We start from the raw sequence: 26713 nt of genomic DNA on the forward strand, positions 1-26713 counted from the left end.
TTTCCCTGAACTTCTCTTACCTGCCTCAAGACAGACCATCCAGCAGGAACTCAACGATCATAAATCCTTTAAATCTTCTCCCAGAGAGTTTCCTCAACCAGGAAAGACGGACTCATCACAGGACAGGAAACTAGAAGTCCACACCATATGCAGACAAACTGTGTCACAAAATCTCACACCTTCCATCTATTCTTCTAAGGGCCCATTCGTCTTTCCTCAAGATCATTCACTCTCCCCTAAGTTCCCCATTCCTCTTTCCCTTTCCCATTAAGACCATACAGCTTTTAAATCTCACTGCCTTTTGGGGTATTCACTTATTTTCCCTGTGATGCCCCCATGCACATAATATTAAAAATTAATAAATTAATATGCCTTTTCTCTTGTTAATTTGCCTATTGTCAATTTCTTTCATAGACCCAGTTATTGAACCAAGGACTACAGAAGGAGAGACTTTCCAATGATGTTCCACATCACTCAGCGTCAGGGAAACGCAAATCGAATCCACAATAAGATACCACGTCACACCTGTCAGAACAGCTAAAATTAACAAGTCAGGAAACAACAAGTGTTGGAGAGGTTTCAGAGAAAGGGGAACCCTCTTACACTGTGGGTGGGAATGCAAGCTGGTGCGGCCACTCTGGAAAACAGTATGGATGTTCTCAAAAAATTGAAAATAGAGCTACCCTACAACCCAGCAATTGCACTACTTGGTATTTACCTGAAGGATACAAAAATACTGATCGGAAGTGGTACATACACCCCGATGTTTATAGCAGCATTATCAACAATAGCCAAACTATGGAAAGAGTCCAAGGGTCCATTGACTGATGAGTGGATAAAGAAGATGTGGTATATATATACAATGGAATATTACTCAGCCACCAAAAAGAATGAAATCTTGCCATTTGCAATGACATGGATGGAGCTAGAAGTGTATTATGCTAAGCGAAATACATCAGAAAAAGACAAATACCATATGATTTCACTTATGGAATTTAGGAAACAAAACAGATGAACATATGGGAAGGGAAAAGAAAAAGCAAGAGGAAGCGAACCATAAGCGACTCTGAATGATAGAGAACAAACCGAGGGCTGACAGAGGGAGGTGGGTGGGAGATGGGTTAAATGGCTGACGAGCATTAAGCAGGGCATGGGTTGGAATGAGCCCTGGGTGTTGTATGTAAGTGATGAATCACTAAATTCTACACCTGAAACCAATATTACGCTATACGTTAACTAACTACAATCTGAAAAAGACCTAACAAACAAATGAACAAAAAAAAGAAGAGTCATTCCTCCCTTCGCTGGCAAGACATGGGCTGCTCGGGACGTACCTCACCACGGGACCTTAAAGGCCTTAATTTCGCTAGCAAACTGGTACTGTTTACAGCAGGACACTGGGTTAGGTTTATGGTGGAAACTACTAGTTGCTTATAACATCCCCCTTATTCGGAATACAACCTTGATTCTGTTTTTGTTTCTTCAATTTAACATAATGTAGATTTATATGCAGTTAGTTTGTAAGGAAATAACAGAGATCCCGTATAGCCTTTACCCAGTTTCCCCCAATGGTAACATCTGGCAAAACCACAGAGCAGCAGCACAACAGGAAACGGACACTGACACAGTCCAGGGACGAGCCCAGTTCACCAGTTTTATTGGAATCCATGCGTGTTTGCTCGTGCATATTTCGTTTTCTGCAATGTTATCACGTATACAGATATGCGTGACCACCACCACCACAGTCAGGACACAGATCCGTTCCATGACAAGGATCCCTGGAGCTACCCTCTGACAGCTCACCTCACCTGCCTTTCTCCCATGCTCCAGCTCCTGGTGACCATGAATCTGTTATCTGTTTCTGTATGTGTGCCGTTTAAAGGATGTTAAGGAAACGGAATCATATGGGATATAACCTTTTGAGAGAACCTCAATGTTCAGCTGGGCATTCTGCCACCCAGAACAAAACCTGCATTTCCCGGCTTCCCTCGAATCTCGTGCGGCTATGGGACCACATTCTGACCAGCCGGGCTTAAGTGGAAGAGTTATTTGGGTCTCGTGGGAAGGTTGCTTAAAGCTCGGAAGCCGATGCGGCTGGAAAGTCCTCCTTTCGGCTCTTCTGCTATTCCTCCTGGTCTGTGTTAGGATGTGTGATATTGTGATTTAGGACAAGAAATGTAAATTTGGTCTTCATCCAATTCCTGGCACAGAGCTCCTAACCCCTTGGGATTTCCTAAACCTTGAAAGCAATCCAGGTGTCTTTTGTTATGTTCATAGGGTAACTTCTGGAAAGCCCCTAGGTAACCAAAGGATGGAGGCTGGCTAGGATTAGAGGACTGGAACTTTCAGTCCAACTTCCTGGTAGAGGGGTTCAGAGGGCTTCCAGACTGACGAGCCTGTGGAGGTTGGGGAGAGTGGTGGGGTCAGAGGGGCCATGGAAACTCTGAACACTTCCCCCCACACCTTGCCTATGTATCTCTTCATCTGTCTGGCAATTCGTATCCTTCAATATACTTCGTAATAAACCAGTCACCTAACGAGTAAATTATGTTTCTGAATTCTGTGAGCTGCTCTAGCAAATTGACTGAACCCAAGAAGGGGGTTGACAGAATCTCCAATCTACAAAAGCACGGGTGATAATGTGGACTTGCATGCTGAAGTTGTGGGGAGGAGAGTCGTATAGGACTAAGCCCCTAACCTGTGGGATCTGATGCTATCTGTGGGAAGATGTGATAGGTGGAGCACTAGCAGCCATCTTGAATCATGAGGAAACTTGATGACGAGAGGATCATGTTCCAGGAGCAAAACAGAAAGCTAGGACCCTAGGTTCTTGATGAAACCATGGAGCTGCTACAGCTCCACACTGCCCATGGCCCAACTTCTTGGGGGTGAGAAATAGATTTCTATCTTGTTTAACCCACTTTTTCAGTTGTTACCTCCAGCTGAAACCAATCCTAAGTAAACAAAGTGTTTTAGGTTTTTAAGCAGAGAAGAAACTTATTTAATGGTGTGTTTAGGGCAGCGGTTTTCCAACTTTAGTGTACATCAGAATCTCCCAGGCAGATTGCTGGGCTTAGCCATTGTTTCCGAACCAGCAGGTCTAGAATGAGGCCTGAGAGTACGCATTCAGGGATGACGCGGAAGCTGCTCGTCCAGGGACCGCACCTTGAGAACCTCAAGAGTGAACAGTGGACTGAAGCATTAAAACTGGAAATAGGGTCTAGGGCAGGAGACGGGAACACACGGCTCCTGCTAAGCGAAGGATGGGTAAGAGGAACTCAGAGGAGAGGGCTGAGGGAACCTCAGGGACAGTGGAAGTGACAGGACATACAGACTGAGAGATGTGAGCCATGGAAGGTGCCGCAGGTAGGAGGGAGCAGAGGGTAGCAGTAATGGGACCAGAAAGAGAAACTCTGGAGGAATTGCCTTTCAGAGGGGAGTGGTGGAGTCCGGCCTTACTTGGCAAAGTGGAAATGCTAACTAAGAGCAGGAGAGAAGGTTGGCGGAGACCTGGGAGCCCTGCACCACTGAGAGGGGTCTCCTGGAGCAGTTGTAGAGGGTGTAGGCAGAGGACAGAGTCTCAGGGAAACTTGCTTTCCGAGGCTGGGAAGGTGGGGACATGTCAGCAGGTGAGTCAGAAGGTGTGGACAAGGACAGAAGGCAGGCTGACGCAGAGCCAGGGAGCCTGAAGAGAGCATCTGAGAGAAGAGGATGTGATCAGCCTCCGGGTGGCACGACTCCTGAGGGGGGCGCCTAGGTGGCGCAGTCGTTAAGCGTCTGCCTTCAGCTCAGGGCGTGATCCCGGTGTTCTGGGATCGAGCCCCACATCGGGCTCCTCTACTAGGAGCCTGCTTCTTCCTCTCCCACTCCCCCTGCTTGTGTTCCCTCTCTCGCTGGCTATCTCTATCAAATAAATAAATAAAATCTTTAAAAAAAAAGAGAGAGAGACTCCTGAGGATCTGGGATTCGGGCTGGCTGTGGGGACGGGGCCCAGGCTGTAGGGACAGGGGAGTGAATGGAGTGCTGATGACACGGGCGTGGGGAGACTGATCTGGTGAAGAAAGGGAGAGAGAGCCAGGATGGGAGCTTGTAGGGTCACGAGGGCAGGGGGAGCTTCACGAGAGGTGACATCCAAGCGCAGGTGCAGACAGAAGGAAAGAACACGGGCAAGAAGGGGACCGACCAAAGGTACTAGAAGAATGGGGGCTGCGACTGCACAGGGTCCTGTGTGAGGAAGGAGAGGATGGAGTGGACGCATGCGCCAGAGGGACACTTGAAAGACAGGACAAGAGAATGAGGTAAGAACAGAGCCTCTGCAAAGAAGAGATGACCAGATGACTGCGACAGCGGTCTCAGAGAGCAGGCAGAGGAGGCTGCTGGATTCTGAGCATCCAAGGGGCAGGCGGGGACCCCAGGGTCCAGGGAAGGTTGGGCTCAGCTTGGCTGCAGAGGTGACAGGGCTGCAAGCACAGGACATGCACCTGGGCAGGAACTTCTACCTGCCCGGAGCTGTGGCACCACCGGGGACCAGCTCCCCTGCGAAGGGGGTGCCCTGTGGTCCTGCCTGGCAGTGGGGCGGGAGGGGAGAATGACGAGCGTGAGTGCAAAAGAGGCTGAGATCACACGGAGACCCCGCAGGCGCCGCCAGCAGCTACTGAACTTGGGCATCTGGTGATTGGCCCGGGGAGTATTTGGGGGATGCCCGAGAACGCACTAGGGTGGGCGTCTGCGGCCTGAGACACTGCAGCCAGCTTGGTGCCCTGTACCTTGCTTTGTTTCACCTTGCTTTCAAGTCAAATGCATTCGATTCATGGAGCAGCTACGGTGCACTGGGGGAGGCGGGGAGTCAGGAGAGGAGCTCAGAGCAGGATCACCAATGCCTGGGGCAGGCTTCCAGGGGGACTGAGGTTTAGCTGAGACCCAGCAGGAGGCGGTAGCAGGAGGGAGAGTATGGAGCAGAGGGAACAGCATGTGCGGAGGCCTGGAAAAGAGCATAATATCATGAGGACATGAAACAACTTCAGGGTGGCTGGGGCACAGGAGAGAGAGGGCTGGGGAGAGGGAACAGACCAGAGGGACAAGTAGCGTCGGGTCCCCATCCGCTCAGTGAGGCACCACTAGAGTGAGGACTACCTTTACGGGCAGAGGGAAGACGTTCTGGGATTGTACGGAGCAGCACTGGGTGACAGGATCTATCGGGAGGAATGAGAGATGGGCGAATGAACATGTACATAAGTGAACAAACATATTTACTGCCTACTGTGGCCAAACATACGTAAGTTAGGAAGCTGGGGACAAGGGACAGGACGGTCTGGCGGAGAAGCTCCCCAGATCCAAGCAGGAAGGCCTTGAGAGCAGGGCCTGTGCTGCTCTGGTAGAGAAATCTGAGCCCTTTGTGCCACCGGCCGCCCTGCCCCAGGGCTCCACACGGATGCCACCCCCGAAGCCTGCGAAGCTGTTTGTGTGTTTGTTTTCACCTGCCCCGGGCAGTTTTAAGAGTAGCTCTTTTAAAACCTATAACACAATATCGTTCACATACCTGAACCAATTAATAATAGTTACGCCATTGGATTTAAAAAATCTGGCGTCCGTATACATAGAGCATCTGACTACGCCAAAGCCAAAGGCACACAGACATGGGGATTTGCCTGCGTGTCATCCGTGCCTCCGTGGCCTGTTGGGTTCTGGAAGGCCCTGCCCTAGTACATTCAGGTTGGACCGGAGCTCCCCACGTGCTGATGCCAGGACCCAGGAGACAACACACATCTGATCGGTTGTGTGGTCTCAGACAAGTAGCACTTTGTGTGGGTCACTAGCTGCAAAATAGGGGGTTAAAAAAACTGAGGAAGCAGCCCAAATATCCATGCAGATGAATGAATGAAGAACACGTGATATATGCATGAGTACACACACACACACACACACACACACACACACACACACACACAGAGAGGAATATTACGAAGCCTTAAAAAAGGAAATCCTTCACATACCGCAACATGGATGGACCCTGAGGCCATCATGCAAAGAGAAGTAAGCCAGTTGCAAAATGGCAGATACTGCATGATTCCGTCCATGTAAGGGTCTAAAGTAGTCAAAAATCGTAGAAAGCTGGTGGCCAAGGGCTGGGGGAAGGGAGGAGGCGACTTACTGTTTGGCGGGTACAGAATTTAAGTGCTGCTGGGTGAGAAAGGCCTGGAGCTCTGTGCACACCCATGTGAACACACTGAACACTACTGAACTGTGCACTCAGCAACAGTTAGGACGGTAAAGGTTATGTTATGTGTCTTTCGCCACAATAAAAAACACACAAAAAACTTCTGGGGTCCATCCTAGCTGTAGGAATTGGGGGGACATCACAGATTCTGAGACCTCGCTCTGCTCCGAACTCCATACGCTCCTTCAGAGAGTGAGGTGGGAGGGAAGCTGCGTTTGGAAACGCCTCTGCTTTTGCCTAATCCCCCCCCCCCAAAACAGGAGGCGGCACCCCAGCCGCTGCAGGCAGGGGCCAGGGGGCTGGGCAGGCTCTGTAAGGTACCTGTTGGGGGCAAGGGGTGGGGGGTCGCCAAGTCAGAGAAACAAAGGAAAGCGAAAGCCTTTATCCGGGTCTGGGCTGTCCTGGGGGAACACTGCGGGAAGAAAGGAGAAAGCCCAGTTGGCCAGGAGCAGCCATGCGGGGGGATCCGAAGTGACAGATACAAATGTGTAGTACACTGGGCAGACATGGGGAGATTAAAAGTGTGTGGCTGCTGACAGCGGGCACGGGGTGGGGGCGGGGGGGAGCTGGCAGTATCGAGGCCCCGAATGTCTTCCCAGAGCACCCGGGTCTGCAGAGTGCTTTTAGTGCACATTATCATGAAGCTTTTTTTCAGATTCGCACAAGCCTGGCCTAAGGGGATCCAAGCGGCAGGAGGCAGAACCAGAGGCCCAGCTGCATCTCTCCTATGTCTCCCGGGAAGGCCCCCCCAGAATCAGTACAGGCCAGAGAGCGGATTCCCCGAGGGGGACGGTAGCATCATCCTGGTGCCCAACACGGCATCTGAGGCAGGACAGCTGGGAGAGGGATGGCAGAAAGGACTCCCCTGCAAGGCTTTGGAAGAGGAATAAAGGTGTCGCACATGGGAGGGGGCACCGGTGATGCCCACAGGGGTACTCAGATTAGCTGGGAGAGCTGGGTCCGTCCATCGCACCTGGAGACCTAAGGGCCGGGTGGCTCGGTTGGGTCAGGCTCTGGGAAGTGAAGAATACTAGATGCTCCCGGGCCACGTCACTGTGAGGGAGTGCTGGCTGGGGCCTGGGGCTCTTCAGTCAGCAGTTCGGAACCTTTCTGCAGTCACCCTCTGGGCCTGCCGCTCTCCCCACGTGTGACTTCAGGGCAGGGTGGGGCACCACACCCCTCTGGCTACAGTTCCAGAGAGCGAATCCGTGGACACAAGTGAGAAAGACAGGGTTAAAGCTCTAAGTCTTGAACCAGCTCTGGTATTTAAAAGAAGCAAAAAATGATTCCCAACGTGCATTTCCAGTGTGATTAACTACCTGCCACCACTCCTCCCTACAGATGTGCACGCCCGCTTGGGGTCTGGGTGCCCTGCTGGCTTCCCCCCTCGCTGAGCTGCTCTCCTCACACGCTCTGAGAACATCTAAGCAATCCCCCCCACCCCTGTACTAATGCTCTAAACTTAGGCACTTCTCATGGGCATGAATTCCACAGGAGTTTGCTCGGGCTCACCAGGCCGACACACAGCGTGGCCTTGCCCTCACGGCGCGGGCCCCGGGCCAGCAGCTTCACCCAGGAGCTCAGGACAGATGCAGGATCTTGGGCCTGATGAATCAGAAGCCACACCGAACAGATTTAACAAGACCCCCCGGGGATTGGTGTGCATGGTCAGGTCTGAGTGTGACACTGAGATGTCACACCCTACCTGCCCCACCACCAGGTAGAGAAGTGGAGTAGCATCCGCTCCGAGGCCTGATCAAAACAGCCTCCACCAGCTGCAGCGGTTCCCACGCTGGGGGGGAGGGGACACAGAAGGAGTTGCTACAGTGTGCAAAGAGCATTTAAATTTGGGGATACTGAGGGGCGCCTGGGTAGCTCAGCTGGTTAAGTGTCTGCCTTTGGTTCGGGTCATGATCCCAGGGTCCCGGGATTGAGCCCCGCATCGGGCTCCTTAATCAGCGGGACCCTGCTTCTCCCTCTGCCTGCTGCTCCCCCTGATTGTGTGCTCACACTCTCTCTCTGACAAATAAAAAATTTTAAAAAATAAAATAAAATAATAAAAAATAAATTTTGGGACACTGAAACAAACTCTAAGAAGACATCCCATCAATTCTGAGATCCCGTGACATCGGGTTTATTAACAGGCAGATGCAGACAGAATGATGACTTAGCTAAGATTGGCTGAACCCTTACTATGAGACAGGCACTGTTTTAAAATCAAGGTGTTAAACGTGTGTTGATTTCTATAATTTCACATAGCAACCCTTGCACAGGTTATCATTATCCCCATTTTACAGATAAGGCCACTGAGGCACAGAGAGGTCAAGTGATTTGCTTTTTGCACCTGGCACAGATGACTGCCAGGGGAGACCACCTCCAGGAGGGAGCTGGGGAAACACTCTCCCCCGCCCAGGAGTTTCCTCTGAAGCAACAACATGCTTTCAGAGTAATCACCTGTCTTGGTTAGCCCACGACTGAGAGGGCTTCCTGGATGTGAGACCTTCAGTGCTGAAACTGGGAGCATCTTGGGCAAGTTGGTTACCCTAGGGTACCCAAGGCCAATACATCTCTCCCACAGAGGAACGACAGAAGAGACGCAAAAGGAAAGGAGAGGAAATGTAATAGGAAATCCTTGAGGTTATAGAACTGGAAAGTTAGAGGACTGGGTCAGAGTCTGGGCAAGCTGTTTCTATGCGGGGAACCCCAAAGCCTGCGTATAGGACTCTGGTAAGGGCGCAGTTGGCATCGAAGGCTTGGTCTCCCTACTCCTCCAGAGGGTATACTCTTCTCTGCCTTGCGGACTTGCCCACGCCTGCTGCCCGGGTGTCAGGCGATGAAACAGAGCCTGTGGCTGATGTGTGGGACAGCACCAGTGTCCCGAGGAAAGAAAGGCAGATAAAAATACTGCCTTGTGTCTCCCTCGTCAAGGTCACCCCACAGCCACAGGGGCGTCTCTCCATCAGCTCTATTTTCTGCAGGACTGCCAGCCAGTTCTGTGAATCGTGTTTCTTTTGAGCCCCTAGGAAAGTTGTTTGATTGGCTCAGGTTTCATTTAGCCTGAGAGCCATTTATGATCTCCATTATAAAATACAAAGAGCTCACCCAGCGTGTGTGTGTGTGTGTGTGTGTGTGTGTGTGTGATCTTTTAGAAATAATTTTTCAAAGTGGTTCCCCAACCCCAACTGGATGAGGCTGGTGAGGAAGCACTAGGGACACCAAGTCTGATGGAGGCTCAGAGAGAGGAGCGCCGACCCCCCCCACCACCACCACCGCACACCTGACCGAGGCCTCCAGGAGGGCCCCTCTTCTCAGACAAGGGAAAGCAGCTGTCTTGCTGTCCACGGATTGGGATTTCCCTGCTGTTTCGGGGGGGAAGGTGGGGTTGGTCCAGCTCTCAGTTTCCACATCTGTAAAATGGGACTTGCCACAGCCTACCACCAGACATCTCCCCTGGGGCTGAGATGCAGGTCTCTCAAGGGCTCCGCCCTGCCTAAGAAGTCAGCTCCTACGGGTCTTTGCTGATGACCCTTGTTAGTCTTGCACTGGGGAATCGAATGTTCTTATAGCAGAAGGAGATGAAGAAAAAGCAGAATCCATCCCAACTGCCTCATTTTTCAGAAGACGCAGCTAGCCAGCCTGGTGTCCTGCAGCCACTTGGCTCTCAGATTTTCGTAATTCAGTAGCATTGCTCTGGAATCCTACAGGCGCTGTGTAATTCTCTTTGCAACGGAATTGAGCTCCTGGAAGATAAAGACCACCATGCTGCCCGAAGCATTTCTCTTCTCGGCCCCCACAGCAGTGTGGACACAGTGGCCTTCCCTCCTGTTGCTGGCTGCCGCATGCAGAGCTGGAACAAGGAATATGCGAGCTTTTTCCCTGCACAGCAAGGAAGATGAGTAAGGAGATAAGAGGTGAACCAGAGGTTTCCTCCTCAATCTCTACTTGCCGAGCCAATAGCCAATCCCTGCGCAGCACACAGGGAGAAAAACAGCTCTTCCTGTGAGGCAGGGGAAGGCTGTCCGTTTGCTACAACCTTGAAAAAAAATCAAGCATTTTTCTCACAAGTGGCCCTGGAAGGCTCGCTGTTTGGGACTCCTTGCTCCCCTGCCCATATGGAGCAGATGCGGGCAAACTGCTAGGTCACAGGGGGACCTTGGTAACCAGTTTGCAAACACCTAGCTTTGGGCATGGGAACTCGACCAGGCTAGCTCCTCTCCTTCCCCGAACTATGACCGCACATACCCAGCACGATCCCAGTTCTCTCCAGTGCTCAATAAATGACTCTCCTGAGGCTTACTCCCATTACGGCCATTTCTCATAACTCTAGGGGAAGCAACAGAAAGTACTACTGAATCCTGGCCACATGCATTTGTAGCAACTATCTACGCCAAAGGTTTCTAACGTGATTATGTCTCTCCGCCTTTATGTGATACGGCCTTTCAAAAATCATTCTCTCTCTGTTCATCCGTCCGTCCGTCCATCCATCCATCCATCCATTCAACAAGAGCATTTGGCATCTACTCCATGGTGAGTAACTTCTAAGCCAAAATCATTGGGACATTTTCCAAGCTTTAAATTCCCTGCCTCTAAGCAGCATCCGCCAAGCAGGGAGGTGTAGGCAGGGGTGATGTTCAGTGAGAAAAAACAGCTATGTTAAAACCTAAGCTGTTGTTAACTAGTTATTTATTCCCTCTGAGCCTGTTTCAACAGTTCCAAACAGGGGCTGTTGGAAGAACTGTCCTGCCGCTTAAAGAGGGCACAGAGAAGGTATTTGATAACCGTTGGGTTAAAGAAAGTGACACAAGAGTTGAGCGCGTGTTTCCACACTCTACTCTCCTAACACCTCACCGACCCCAGTCAGTACACCCTTTCAGGTTTATTTTGCTTGCTGCGACAGTGTGCTTGTGGTTTCAGTCCTCTGGTGAGCCAGCCCTGTCTTTATTCTGACTGATGGGCTGCACCATTTTGAGAATCTGATCTGTATCAAAGTCAGCTGGGAGGCCAAGGTCCTGTTAATAAATAAACACACAGACATCAAGGCTACCGGCGGGGCTGTCGGCTGGCTGTCGTAGTAACAAGACTTTATGCCTTCCTGGTTCCTGTCATCTTCGGGACTGAAAGCACTTAATGAATTCGTCTTGCTTGCAGTCCTCCTGGAGAAAGATACTGAGTGTCTCCAAGGAGCAGTCAGGGTCACCAGTGAGAGGGCAATGACTCTTGGGAACACTGCCAACCAGACCCCTAGAGCAGCTTTGTACATTGTTTCTCATCATAAAAGTCCTAATTGCGTATTAGAAAACTTTAAAAATAGGTAAGTCAAACAATGGCAATCAAAATCCCCTTGACTCCGTCCACTTGGAGATAAGCACTGTTAACACTTTGTCAGCCCGCCCCCCCAACACACACCAACACCCACACACATGCGCACGCTCACTGGGGTCTCAGACTCACCCCATTTTATAATTTAGCAATAGATCCTGAATCTCTTTTCATGTAAAATGTTTCTACATCATTTTGTGTGGCTGCTGGTTTGCTGGAGAAATTTTTTATTTGAAAGAGTGCAATTGATATGAATTGCGTTAACCGTGAGAACCATCGAGTGTTTTCTCTGTTTCGGATTTCTGTTCAGGATTTAGGGAGCAGCGCGAGTAAGGCAGGGTGGAGGGGGGCAGTCTGCGAAAGAACTCGTTGCTTGGCACGCTAGAGATGGAGTGGGATGAGGACACCTGGGAGCCATTATGGGGAACCTCAGAGGACACACAAGAGGAGGGGAACACACAGAGGCCTTCAGCACTTCTAGACTTTGAAAGGACCCTCTGGTAGCAAGAGGGGAGGGAGTGCCCTGCGGGAGATGAGATCAGAGACCCCACACTTCCATCCGCTCCTGTGTTCACCTTGGGACTCAAAGGTTGCATTTGCTGTCACCGTCTGGCCTTTTCCAGCCCCTCCAGCCTCCTCTCTCACCTGTCTCTGCTCTGCTGTGCTGCGTGCACGCTCTGGTCTCTGCTGGGTCATGCTAGGCCTGGCATGCCCGTTCTCCTCCATGTCACTTGACAAACTGATTTTTTTATTAATCAGTTGAGGGGCCACCTCCTCCAATTTTCCCTGACCCCCCTCTCCCAGGCTGGATTAGCTCCCCCTCCATAGCACTTCTCGAGTCCTGCACCTCTGCACCCTGAGCGCACTGTGTCCGTGTCCCTACTAGACTTGGAGCTGCCTGACCCGTTGGTCAGTGTCTTACACGTTGAGCAGACCATGGGCACCCAATAAATGTTACTGAAGGAAGTAAAAGGTGGTCCCAGTACCAGTACTGACAACTCTTAGGAATGACCAAAAACCCTTGGATATGACCAATACCAGTACTGCCAACCCTTGGGTATGACCAAAATATGTGAGACATCATGAATGAGGGGGGCAAACCTCAAATCCATCCGCATCTCTCTGTCCCATGGCCAAGCTCCAGGAGACCCTCAGTCTCCTGCCTGGCCCATTCAGTCCTTTCCCGACTGGCTGCCACTCAGCAGACGATCTGCTTCACACATCAATCTGCATCTCTCTTTCCTTCCTACAACACGGCACAAGTACTTGGATTACTCTTAAAACAGCACTGTTTACGAGGCCCTACATAACCTAGCCCCTACCTACTTTTCCAGTCTCATCTTGTACTGCTTCTCCTTTTGGACCCTAGGCCCTGGCCAACAAGCCTTCTTTCTGTTCTGCAAATAAGCCAAGGCCCTTTCTGGTGTTGGGATCTTCTCCTGCCGGGAATGTTCAGTCCGTCGGCGCTCATGTGACTGGCTCCTTCTCGTCCCACAGGCTTCTGCTTTAGGGCTACTTCACTCAGGAAGCCTTGCTTCTGAACTGAACCTAAAATAAGTCTCCTTTCATTCTCTAGGATGGTACATGCTCTTTTTTTTTCCAGATCACCTTTATACTTAGCAATTGTATTTTTATTTTTGTGATCAGTTGTTTGAGAATACTTTTTAATCTCTCATTGGGAGAGGGGGAATTTCATCCCCTGGGGGGACGTTCTGCAATGTCGGGACATGTGTTTGGATGTCGCAACCGGGGAAGGGTGCTGTTAACATCTCCTGCGTAGAAGCCAGGGACGCCGCTGAAAGCCCAACAATAACAGAGCGGCCTCCCTCAGCAAAGCACTGTCCATAGTGATTCGACTGAGAAATACTGCTCAAGACTGCAGGTCCCACAGAGCCGGGGTGGGGTGGGGGAACCTCGCTGCCTTGTTCACCACCTTATCTCCATCACCCAGCTCGGTGTCTGACACGCAGTGAACCTCCACATAGAGCTGGATGGAAGAACAGACAGGTGATGAGGGAGGGTCGCGCAAACTATTTAACAACTGGCAGGGCATGTGGGGACCAGTCTGAACTGATGCCCACCATAGCACGGGAGCCGGCAAGAGGCGGTCCCTGCCATGCAGGGCATTATGGCTTTGGTGGCTGGACCATGGGGGAGTCTGGGTGTCCTAAGGGAGGGGCTAGAGCAGCCCCAGAAATGGGGGGACTCAAGGAACCCCAGAAAGTGGCCACTTGCCATCTGATACTGTGACAACCTACGTGGCCCTACCAGTCAGACTTCCTTAACGTCAGTCCTGGACAGATGGAGGGTGACCAGAAGGCCAGGAACTCCAGTGGGGTGGCTTATGAGGTGAAGAGAGGAAAGGGGCAAGAAGGAACTATTACTAGCATTTGTGAGGACCTACAGTCTCTGTGCCCTTCCCACGTACTCAAACTTACTGGGTAAGGGACGGTGTGAGGTAGGGGGAAGCCTGAGCAGACACGCAGATGGCATGGAGAGAAAGGCTGATGGGGTGGGAGAGGAGCATTAGCTTGTTTCTTCTTTCTGTTGTTCTCCTAAACCACTAAAAGCCTGTTTCCAATAAACTGCAGCTTTTCCTCCTCAAATATTGTAGTAAAATACCTTTATTTAAATTCTAAAGAATTCGGAAGATGGAGTTAGCCATGTGTCTGCCGGTAGGGCAGCATTTGGAGAGATGATGTGATTGAGGAAAGCTCAGAAATCCAAATAAGAATTCTCTCCCAGAGCAGATCAGTGTGTTCTCGGAGCAAGGCTTTGTTCGTAGAGACAGAAAGGGAACAAAGAGCTACAAGAAGACTTTCTCACCCAACCTACCTTTCCCCCTATGACCTTTCCATCAACAAGGTAGCAAGGATCCAGTAACAATAGCAACGCCTATGAGCCCATGTCAGAGATTCCTGCACTTCTCGTGGGTTCCACCACGTCCTCGGTCTGAGGGGAGATTCCGCCCAGCAGTGGGGCTAAACCGCTCTGTTGGCAGAGTCTGGAGGCTCGAGAGGATGCTGGCTTTTAGCACCCGCGTTCCCGAGATACTCTCTTCACCTGTAGGACTTGTTACGGATTTCACGCCACTGCCTCGCGTGTAACCTGCTCAAAAACACCCTTAGCGTGCTCCTCCGAATTCTCCCCCAAACAACTATCCACTCAGTCACCACTGTGCCGTGATCTGAGCTCACAAACTTGAAGTCTTTAATCCATAACCCTTCCATTCCCCTTAGGAATTGTTCCAAACCCTCACCCTTCTTTTCATGCCCCCCACCAACCCCCATCCTCTTCACATAACCTTGTCTACATCACGGAGGGTACTGATGCCACCAAAGGTGAACCATGGTCTTCCTGCCCCTGTCCCTAGCCTAACCCAAAGTCTCATCCAGGATTTTGCCACCGTTCATCCTCTTCCCACCATGTCTAAAGGCTGAAACCTTCCTCCCTCCTGGTCAGTCCATCCTCCTACTATGGTCCAGATCCCACCTCCTCCCTCTCCTTCCAGTCCAGGCTCCACTGAATATTCTCTCTGCCTGTACCTACCCCACTTCCCCTCTTGGCTCTATCCCCTTGGCCCATGGACATGATCAAGTTTCTTCCACTCTGAAAAACAACCCGTTGCTTCTCCTCACATAACCCTCTAGCTGCTATCCCAACTGTCTTTCTTCTCTTTCCCAACAAAGCTAGGAATAAAAGTCTACCCTTAGTGTCTCCGCAGCTTCACAATAATCATCCAGATATTACTGCATTTCTCTGCCCTTCACAGCAAAATTTCTCCAATGTTCGTGCATACTTACATCTCTATTTTCTCAGAACTTAGTCATTGTGAATTCACTGAAATCTGGCTTCTAACTTTCACCCACTATTCTGAAATCAATTCTGACAAAGGTCTTCAATGACCCCTGTGTTGTCCCTCCCAAAGAGTATACCTACCATGACCAGCCACACTTACTTAAAGCTCTTTATCCCTTAACTTTTCTCATCAACCACTCGTAATACTGCCTCTCTTGGTTCAACTCATGCCACCCTGACTATTCTCTTGTAGACTGTCCCCTCTAGACCACTCCCCTCATAAACATGAGTCTTTCCCAAGGTTCCATCCTTGCCCCAGCATGCCTTCCTTAGGCCCTGACCTGTCCATGGACGATTCCCAGAGCTATGTCACTAGGCTGAACTCTCCTGGGTTTCCGACTTGCACCACCAAGTGGCTCCTACGCACTGCATCCCTAGCGCTCCCATGGGAATCTTTAATCCGAATGGTCTCAAACAGACCTCATCATTTTACCTGCTCTTTCCCCACCAAATGTTTTTCCTCCTGCATTCTTCCTCCTAATTAATGGTACCACCATCCACCCAGTCCCCAAGCCCAGTAACTGGTGAGTCATTCTAGTCTCCTCCCTCCAGCTCTCCCCTTAAATTCACTCAACCACCAAATATTACCCACTTCATCCCTAAAATGTTTCAAGGGTATATCCCTTCTCCATCTTTCTGTTACCATTGTCTTCATTTGCCTCCTCATTAACATTTGCCCTTTGTTAAAACACTGACGCTCAGTACACTCACATCAAAAAAGGCAACTGAGTTCCACATCTACCTCCACTAAATAAGGCTGCAAACCTCCATTCTCAAGTCAGAGCTCTTCACCGCCCCTCCAATCTCTCCCCTGTTGTACTTCCTGTCTCTCAGAATGGCGCCACTACTTCCCAGGCCTCCTCCCCGCATTCAAAAACCTGAAGGTCATGTTGGATTCCTTACTCTCTCTTCTCCAATTCCTCTCAACTCTTGATGAGACACACGCAATATGCCTGTCTGTACCCAACCACCAACCCCTTAACAAACCAGACAAGGCACTGATTGCCTCTGGCTTTTCTATTTAGGATATGAGATCTTTCAGGGCATGGACCATGTCTGGTATTTTTTCTGATTCCTCCAATGTGCCCAGCACAACACTAGGTACAGAGTTTGCTCCACAGAAAAGAGAGTCGGCAATGAAACCCTTCTCCCAAGAGAAGCCTGGTGCTGAACAGTCAACCCCAGAGATGAATGGTGCTATTGGCCTAACTCCTTTGCCACAGCGAGAGCACATGCTTGTTATCAGCAAGACCTCAGCAAAGAGGGTGGAAAAGATTCTCTGAGAGATCTGGGAAAGAGACTACACCAAGGACAACATCATTGACTGTGGAGTCATCATGAGGACTCAGCCGATTTCTGAGGTCTTGAGGCTGCGGGCACCCACCTGTAATGCTGTCTGGTGTCCTCCAGTGGTACTCAGGGGCTCAACAGCATGCAATGACATTCCACCTGTTTTGTAGTGGCCACCTTCCCTTGGAAATAAGCAACAGTTTCATCTTTTCAGGAGTCTATTCTGTTTTCTAGAGTGCTTCACGTCTGTTGCTTTGCAAAACTCTTTTTTTCTGAGGTCCATGATATTTGATTATTCTTCACTCTATCCTTCACCCCATCACTGCGTCTCCTTCACTCATTGAGGACTTTAGCGATTGTTTCCCTTTCATCTGAGGTCCTGCCATCATCCTAGAAAGTTTCAATATACACAGATGGCCTCCCTAACACCCCAGCCTCGTATTTGCACGACTTCCATAATGCCAGTGGCTTTTAGTTTCATTTCACTCATCCGCTAGCATGACTCTACCTTGGACCCATGCCACTGAAATTGTCCTCGGGTCAACCTTCGCCTAGACTACAACCACTGTCTCCTGACCAATGACTCTGCTGCTGTCCAAACAGTGGTTCTACGTCTCCTACAAGTTCAAGTCCAGGTTCTTAGGCCAGGGGGCAGAACGCCAGCCTGGTTCAAAGTTGGCTTCACTGGATGTTATAAAAGAAATGAAGGAGTGACTTCCATAGATGCCCTGTCCTCTGTAGATCAATGAGGTCAGAGGAGATTGGGCTCTTGAATTAATTGAACCTCTTCTCTCTTCACTCTGGCCCAGTGCCCTGCCCATATGCTTAACTCTCCTAATAGAATCTGCCCTGGCTAAGCACCACATACAAATAAATCCCTCAGCATTAAGTAGCAAAAAAGCTTCCGAGTGCTTAGAGAAGAAAGAGACCGGGCTTTACAGATGGGAAGGGAGACAAGTGGCGTACGGAGAGAGGTCTGATTTTTAGGTGCTAAATACCTGGGAGTATTGATGACTATTTCATACTAAAACCAATTACGTGTTCAGCACGGTACTAGCCCCTGGTGGTGACAATACAAGTTCAAACAGCAGCACACATTTAGTGATCACTTTCCACATGCCAGGCGGGATTCCGTGGAGTCAGGATCACGGTAATTATGCCCATTTTACAGGTAAGAAAATGGGCTCAATGTCACGTGACTAATAAATGCTCAATAGTATCACCTCTCACTAGTCTCTTCACCTTGTCTCTTCACTGTCCTCAGCACCCTCATTCTAAAATACACTCCTTCCTCCATCCTGCTCTCCACTAGCCACCTTCCTTCTCCGCATCAGAGAGCAACACCCTCATCTCCTACCACCTCATACAAACTCATATCTGCCCTCATCCTACCCTCCTCTGTCCAGTTGTCCCCGAAGAACGCCCCCCCCATCCTGAGAGCAATTGCATCGGCATGTTTGAGGCTGACCACCCATGTTCTTAGGAACCTCACATTATGAATTATCCTTCCTTGAACCTATTACTTTTCCATTCGAATGGATCTTCCCCACTGACACTTAAAGGTGCTCAACTGTCTCCCATTAAACCACCCTATCTCTTCAACTATCACAGCCAAACCTCTGGAAAGACTCAAACATTCAGTGTCCACTTCGTCCCTCACCAACTACAGTGTGACTTTTGCGCATCACATCCCTGACACTCTTGTTTAAATCACCTATGATTTCTATGTTTCTGAAGCCCAAGGACGTTTACTGGTCCTCATTGTAATGGACTTCTCAGCGGCCCCTATGCTTCCTCTTCTCTTATTTAGGAAACACTCTGCCCTTGGCTTTCATGATATATCCCTCTCCTGGCTTTTCTCCTGTCTCTCTAGATCAGCCTTCTCTGCTTACCTTCTAGGCTCATCCTAACTCGAAGCCAACTCCAGGCCTTCCATGCCTATCCCTCCTCCCTAGGCAGCCTCATCCATGTCATGGTTTCATTTACCCCTGGATGTTGCTGACTCATGGGGGCACATCTCCTGCCCAGACCTCTCCTCCAAATTCCTGTCCCTAAATCCCTCTGGCTTCTTAACCTCTATACTCAGATGGTTCAAAGTCTCCTCAAGTACAACACGCCGAGATTGAACCCAGGACGTTTGACTGTTTCCCGTCTCGGGGAACGGTACCTCCATCACTGCTACAAAGCTGGCCGCCTAGGGCTCATCCCCAAAACTTCCCTCTCACCTCTCACATCTAAACCATCACATCCTATCCATGTTACCCTCTAAGCCTCTCAAATCTATCTACTTCTTTCTACCCCGCAATAAATGTCCCAGCATAAATAACTGTCTCCTGATAGGTCTCCTTGGATCTTCCCCTAGCAACCCCAAATCTACTGTCCACGCTCTACGGTCACAGTGATCCTTCCGAAATGGGAGCTCTGGCTGTGTCACCCTCTTGCTTAAGTACTCCAGTGATCACCTGTTGCTTTATTTTTTTTTTAAGATTTTATTTATTTATCCAACAGAGATGGAGACAGCCAGCAAGAGAGGGAACACAAGCAGGGGGAGTGGGAGAGGAAGAAGCAGGCTCATAGCGGAGGAGCCTGATGTGGGGCTCGATCCCACAACGCCGAAATCACGCCCTGAGCCGAAGGCAGACGCTTAACTGCTGTGCCACCCAGGCGCCCCTACCTGTTGCTTTAGAATCAACATCGGAGTCCCTACTGAGGCTGATAAGACTCCCTCCTGCCTCTCCTGCTCATCTCACAAGTTTCTCCCTCTCCATCTCTGCACCCCAGTCCACTGGCCTTGGGCACCTCAGAATGCCATGCCTGCTCTAGCCATGACCCTCCCCCATTCCTGGAATATCCTTTCTTGGCTCCCAAACTCCCCTCACCTCCTTCGCTCCTACTCACTCTCCAGGTCCCTGCTGAACCATCATTTTCTGAGAATGTCTTCCCAGGTCCTCCCTGAGTGGCCCAGAACTCCTATTAAACACGCTTATCATGCCATGGGCCTCTACTTAATTGTTTTTGTAAGTGTCACTTTACATTTACTCTGTGACAAATTTTTTCTCCAAATGACTTCAAGCTCCAGGAGGGCTGGGGCTTTGACTGTTCTGGTTTTCCCCCTCCACACTGTATCCTCCAAGACAGTTGATAAATACTTGCTTGACATCATGAAAATACGACCCAATTCTAGCTAGCTTCTGACCTCATTACTGCTCTGAAATCGCCCTTGCTAAAGTCATCAACAACCTTCAAACTGCCAAAACTGTGTGCCTGTGGATCCCTGGTGTTCTACCAGCTGGACCAAGGGTTTCCTGCACTAAAATAGAATCTTGGCAGTCTTTCCCCGATTCATAGAAAAAATTAGCTGACAGACTACCCTCAATGTAAAGCTTTTGTTTCATAAAGTTTTCTTTCCCAAAACTTGGTGTCTGCTATTCTTCTGTGGTAGGATCTAGCAGAAGATGCTCTCTGATTTAGTTCAAAATTATGTATTCAGCCATTTCAAACTGTTATGGTATTCTCCAAAGCACCACAATTTCCATGGGTTTCACAACATGAACAAGTGTTTGAGACCCATTGGCCAAATCCAAAGAAATATTTCTAGCTCTCTAATTTGTTCTCTTGGTGGTGTCTGATACTGTTTATCAGGTTGCTTATTCGTTTTAGCAACCTGCATTTACTGAGCACGTACTATGTTTTCCCACAGTCCTTCGTTGCTATTTTTACTATGGCATTTATCACCTTCTCCTGTGATCTATCCCCTGTACTGCAAGCTCCTGGAGGCTACAGGGACCATGGCTTTCTCTTCTCTCTCTCTTTCCCTCTCTCTCTCTCTCCCTAGCCAGCCCAGCACCTGGCTCAGGCACGTGGATCATCTTTGTTGCATGTAGGAATAAAGGAACGAGTGAATCCATGACTGAGTAAACAGATGAACAAAATGGTGGGGCAGAACTTGAATCCCCCTTGCTAGTGCTCTGCTGCCTCTCCACCGGGAAAGCGGTTTGGTACAACAGAAATGTCAATTTCACGTACATAAGGTTCCATCCATTCTTATTTTAATAAGTAAAATGAATCTGATGTAAATTTAATATAGTTTTATAGTCTTGCACTTGTGAGAATCACTTCTACTATCTATCCATAACCAAGCCTTGTTGATTTTACCACCAAAAAATAAATAAATAAATAAAATAAATCATGGTGATTGCCTATCTTATGGGGATCTAAACTATTTTACTCTGCAAGTACCTGAAAATGCCATGCATTATGTCTGGTAGAATTTGAGTAAATAATGGCATTAGTGATATTAATGTATCTTTAAACACCCCACAGTCTATCAAGACCCATTCTTTTGGTCTCTTCTGCCCTTTCTCCTGAGCTTGTCTATCAAAATTGTACTTAACCTTCAAGGCCCAGCTCAAAAATCACCTCCTCCAAAAAGACCTTAACAATCTTACGGAATTACGGCGGCCAGCCCCAGGTTCACTTTACCCCATTGCACGGGACTGCATGTCACCTGTAGCTCTACTTAGCACTTACTTCTTTAGTCTGCAGGGTCCAGTCGTGGATGGAATGGTCCTCTCCCACACTGCCTGTGGGCAGGGCAGTTCGAGCCCAGGGACCACGCCTTGCTCATCTTCCTGTCTTCCCAGCACCTTGAACGATACTCATTTTCCGAACTGAAGTGTGTTAGACTGACCATCCACTACTATTTTGCTATGTTTCATAAACACCATTTTTGTGTGTCATAGGTGACTTTTTTTCAAATAGTTGGGGCATCTGGCTTTCCCCTCGTGGGTAGGTTCTAGCAGCCTTAGTTGAGAGCCCAGTCCAGCTTCCTGCCCTCACCCCTGTGAGTAAGAGCAGAACATAGAAGCAGCAGCTGCCCTTGCTCTAGAATTCATTTGGGGAAAAATTCAAGCTGTTACCTTTTGAAGTGGAATGGGAGTCAGAGGTGAGCCCTAGCCAGTGAGCTGCGTGGGAGGAGACAGGTTTGCAGTGAGCCAGGCCCTTGGCTCTCAGACAGGTTTTGCCAAACAGCAGACAGTCTCCCAGCACAGACCTTCTTCCTTGGGTACAGACACAGGGCCTCCCGAGCATCTCGATGCCACTAGCATCTGGACCAAAGCAGAGACAATCCCTCCCTTTCCCCCCTCCGTCCCCCCAGAAGATCACACTCACAGTCCACGGGGCCCAGCCCTAATGCACACGCCGCAGAGATAGAAGCAGGAAAGATGGAAATCCAACCCAGGAATGCTGACTGCTTTGTCCCAGAACTGTGCTTTGTACAAACCTCTCCAGACTGCAAATATTCCAGCTCATCCATCAAAGTGTGTAACGCTCAGCCACATGCTGTTAGAACCCAAAGCGAGTCTCTGAGCACCTGTGATGCTCCTGCGCCCCCGCTGCAGGTCACTGTGCCGGGAAGGAAAGTCATAGAAGGAAGAGCAGAAAGGTGCTACTTTACGGCAAAGAGCCTGGGCTCTCACACATACCTGATCAGGAGATTAAATGAGATGATGTAGGCAGAGTGCTTAGCAGAGTAGCTGGAACTTAGCTCCTCATGAAGGCTTGCCCCCATGCCCTTCATGCATCTAGAAACTTCCAGGGTGGGTGATGATTGGCAGAAGGGAATTCTTGGGGGGGTGTGCTGAGCTGGCCACCTGTGCTGAGGGTCGGCACCCAAGGGGGCGTTCTGGGACACACTGATTGAGGCCACCACAGCCACATCAATAACCCTCTTTCCTCCTCTGGGACAATACGGCCCTAGACCCCAGAATAATTCTCAAAACTTTTCTTTCAAGTGTACCCCCCTCCCTCTCCTTTCTGAAGCCCAACTGTAACACCAGAAATAGACCTACTGCCCTCAGTGATGGGCAGCCACACTGTTCCTCCTGCTCGCTTTCCTAAGGCCCTCCAGGTGCTGGCAGTGTCTCCTGGACAGGGGAATATTAGGGCAATAAAGAAAAGGATAATTTCTATTTCTTCATGTTCTTTTCAAAGCTAGAGGGTCATATCTTGCCCACACAGCTCAGAAAGGTAGCTAAAGGCACCTTGCCCTCCAGCTTTCCAAGCACGACCTGACCTGCATACTTAAAGGAATTGTGGACGGCCCGAAGCCTATGGCCCTGTGTGTCCTCAGGGCCCTTTGGCTTTTATGCCCCCAATGGAACCTCTAAAGCAACCTGAGGGCGGGGGCGTCACCCCACACTGTTCAGCTGGAGAAAGAGCTCGAAGGAACCTCTTGGGCAGAGGGCAAGGAAAGAGGATTTTTTTTAATAGTTAATGTATTCACACAGTTCAAAATTGAAAGGATGCAGAAGGGTTTCTAGGTCCACTCTCCCTGAAGGCAACAGATCTTACTAGGGTTTTTGTATATAATTATGTATATAAAGCAAATATTCCTGGAATTCTCTGCCTCCTCTTTCATAACATAAACGGTAGCATATTATAAACCCTCTATGCACATTTTCCACCTAGCCACATATCTTAGAAATCATTCTGTATCAGTTATAGAGAAATTTCCTAAGTTTGTTTTTTATTTATTTTACCTTTTTTTTTTTTTTTTTAATGAATGACTAGGACAGTATTCAACTACCTGGAGTTACCACAAGATATTTAACAAGTCCCTCTTGGATGAGCACGTAAGTTGTTCTTTCGTAACTCAAATGATGCTACGTTGTGCACCTGTCTTTGTGCCCAAGGGTGAATATAAGGGCAAGCTCAATTCCTAAAAATGGAATCACTGGGTCTGAGGGCGTGGGCACTTCTAATTTGGGGAGATGTTTCTGAAACACCCTCCAAAGAAGTTGTACCCATTTACTCTTCCAACAGCAACATGCGAAAGGGACTGTTTCTCCAGGACTTCAGCACAGCTTATCAATCTTTTGGAAGTTTGCTCATTGAAACGTAAATTGCAGTTTATACTTTACATATTAAAGAATCAATCCTTTCTGTACAATTAAACCCCTGGGCCCTCCAGGGAATGAAGAGCTCGCAGCTTCTTACCCCACCAGCACTTTCCCTAAAGCCTACAGGATCACAACATCCCTCGGACCTACAAATACTGGCGTTTATTCACTATGGCTCTGGATTTTCCGCTACCACACATGTGTCTGCTCTGAACAGAAGGAGACCGGCCCTGCGGAACTGGGAGACCCGGCTTCACACAACAGCTCCGCCACTGACTAGCTTGAGGCTCTTCGCAAGTTACTACCCTCTCCCAAACTCAGTCTCCTCACATGAAATACGGAGATAATAATATTGATTTTGCAAAGCCCTGTGTCTGGCTCAGAGAAGGGACTTAATAAGTAGCAGCAGTTTTCATTAGTGTTAATGATCATCAGGCCGGATTCTAAACCTCAGGGAACTTTTCACAATTGACAAGACCTGGAATGGCCCGGCCAGGGCCATTCTGTTAGGAGGCCACCCAGACGATTCCCAAGTTCTGCTCCGATCCCCCCCAACCTCCTTGCAGAGTTATTGGGAGACCTCACTACAATCCCACCCTGGGCCTCTGGGGGAGGGCGGGCAGTTCCTGTGCCAGGATGGGCTCCCTTGTTGCCAGATGATGTCTGCACTCAGCCTGAAGCCTCTCCGGACTAAGCAGAGCTCATTTCCAATTACAGATGGGCCCGCTGGAGACAAAACAGAGATCCTTGAGCGAAGTATGAGGGACTTGCTCTCATCAGCATTGGAGCTCATTCAGCTTTTCCTGAGCAATTTTTGATAAGGTCACTAAATGTAAATTTCTAGTTCTGGCAAGAATGCCAGGGATGCCCACCACTAGGGCTTCTATCTATGCATGTGACACAGACACCCTGCCCCCACCGCAAAGGCCTTCAGAGGCTTTTCTCATTCACACACGGTCCTCACTCATTTCATGCCCCAGGTGGCAGAAATTATGGCCATGCTCCACATGGAAGGGGAGGGGACTTTGATGAAGGTGCTGTTGATTTGCCTCATACCACAAATGACCCACCCTGGGCGCCAACACGACCCCCTATCTCTATATGCGGGTTTAGAGCCTGGCAGGCACTGGAACTGGAACCTCTGGAGAGGAGTCTGAGAAATTATCGTTGCTCTCCGAGAATATACCTTTGCTCTTTCTTCCCCTTGATCCACCGCTGTCAGCTTAGAGGAAAGGGGCAGGAGCTGCTGCACTTCAAGGACTTCATGAGTACAGTAAAGGAAGCTGCCTTCCACCCTCCCCCAACCCCGGCCCCAGGAAGACTCCAAATCCCAGCGAATCTCAGGCACAGTGCACTGCCAGACCTCAAGTCCCCCCCTCATTGTGTGTCTCTCACGCGGTATAAATCGTGGGGCTGGCTCAGCCACCAGAGTACCGGACAGGGCGCAGACATCCGACCGCGTAGACGTCAACCCCTGCCAGTTACGCTGGACCCCAGCCTTGCGAGTGAGGAGCCCCAGCTTCAACCCGGGGCCTCCTCCCAGGCCGCGAGTGTAGCCACGGGCTGGAGGAGGGTCCGGGGCTGGGCCGACTGCAAAGAACGCGAGGAAGTGCCCGACTGACTGCGGGGGGAGGGGGGCTGCCTGCGGTGGGATGCCTGCCCCCCACCCCCCTCTCGCCGCGTCAAACTTGCTCGAAAGAGCAAACTTCCAGGGCCCCATAATTGCACCCAAAGAAAAGGAAAGCTCAAGTGTGACAGAAAAGCACGGGTGGTGTATGCAGCCCAAGGGCACCGACAGAGAAGGCAGATCTCCAGCCCTGCCCTCCCTGCTGCCTTAGGCAGCGCAGGGACCGGAGGAAGCCACCCAGGCAGGAGGTCTCCGGAGCGCCACTCTGGGCACTCTCCCCGCGCCACCCCAGCCAGACGGGGTGAAGAGAACGGGAGCACTGCTTTCTGCTCATCCCCTGCTCAACTGGAGCCAAACCCTCGTCCGGGCCGCCGAGCGAAGCTCCTTGTGGCCCGGCGCCCCCAGCCAAGCCCGCGGCGAACGGCCCCGGGGATAGGGGTGCGCGACGCGGCTCCGGCCTCTGGAGGACGCAGACAGCGGCCCGGGGAAGTGTCCGCTTTCTCCGTCCCTCCCGCAGACTTCGACCCCGGCTCCCTTGCACCCAGACGCCCGGGCGGAGATGGCGACCCCGCGCCGCGAACGCACCTCCGCCCTGCTTCTGTGGTCAAACTTCCGCAAAATCGCCCGCAAACCGCGCCCAGGTTGCAAGGCTGGCGCGGAGGCACCTGGACGCACAGACCGACGGCGGCGGCGCGGCCCGCCCGCCCCGTACCCACCCGCCGCGGTGCCCAGCTCCGGCCCCGCTCACTCACGCGCGCCGGGCGGTCCCGCCGAGTGTGCCGCGTCGCGGGCCCGGGCCGCCGCATGCTCCCGGGCGGTCGTGGGCGCCGGGGCGCAGCAGCAGCGTCCGTGTGCGCTCCGGCCAGGGGAAGGCGCTCGCGGAGCAGGAGCGGGCGGCAGCGGCGCGGGCGGGGACAGGGGCCCGGCAAGTCCGGCCCCGAGGCGGGGACATCACCACCCGCGGCCTGGCCACGAGGCCGGAGACGTCCACCCCCACCCCCTCGGAGAGCGCGGCTCCTGGTGCGGAGCGGAAGAGCCGAGCAAAGACCCAGACCTGGCCCGGCACGGCCACGGTCAAGATAGGGGCTGCGGAGAAGGCGGCCCCCGGTGCTAAGGCGCCCTCGAAAGTACGCCCCGGCCCGGCACTTCCCCGCGCATAGCCCGGCGCCCCGAGGGGTCCTCGGCCCGTCCCCGCTCCGCTCCCTCCCTCCTTTTCTTCCTTCGGTGAACCTCGGCTCGAAGAGCGCCCTAACCCGTTACCGTGGCTGAGCAGCTTCGCTCCAGCGGCCGCTCCCGCGTTCGGCTGGCGCCGGGTCTGCGCGCGTCCTTCCGAGCGCCAGGGCCTGGGGCTGCCCACGCGAGGCTCCTCTGCGTTCCCCGGCGCTCCGAGCACTGGCCCTGCACCGAACCGAGAACCTCATCGCCCCTCCAGGTGGCCCGCGCTGGGGGCAGGTACCGAGCCACCTGATTGGCGCTGGCCCCAGTCCTGGGAGAATCCCC

The 26713-nt window shown here is 51.0% G+C and overlaps 1 protein-coding gene across 1 annotated transcript in view; it reads right to left on the reverse strand.

Annotated features, from left to right (window-relative positions):
- LOC123801436 (protein FAM163A) overlaps positions 1-26068 on the reverse strand; it is a 70414-nt gene extending 44346 nt beyond the window's left edge. The window contains exon 1 of the mRNA XM_045811451.2: positions 25966-26068. The gene's annotated coding sequence lies outside the window, so the exon portion shown is untranslated. The remainder of the gene's footprint in view (positions 1-25965) is intronic.
- Positions 26069-26713: the final 645 nt, after the last annotated feature.

This window comes from Ursus americanus, chromosome 2 (assembly GCF_024610735.1).
Source record: "Ursus americanus isolate L20-20 chromosome 2, mUrsAme1.1.p, whole genome shotgun sequence".
NCBI lineage: Eukaryota > Metazoa > Chordata > Mammalia > Carnivora > Ursidae > Ursus > Ursus americanus.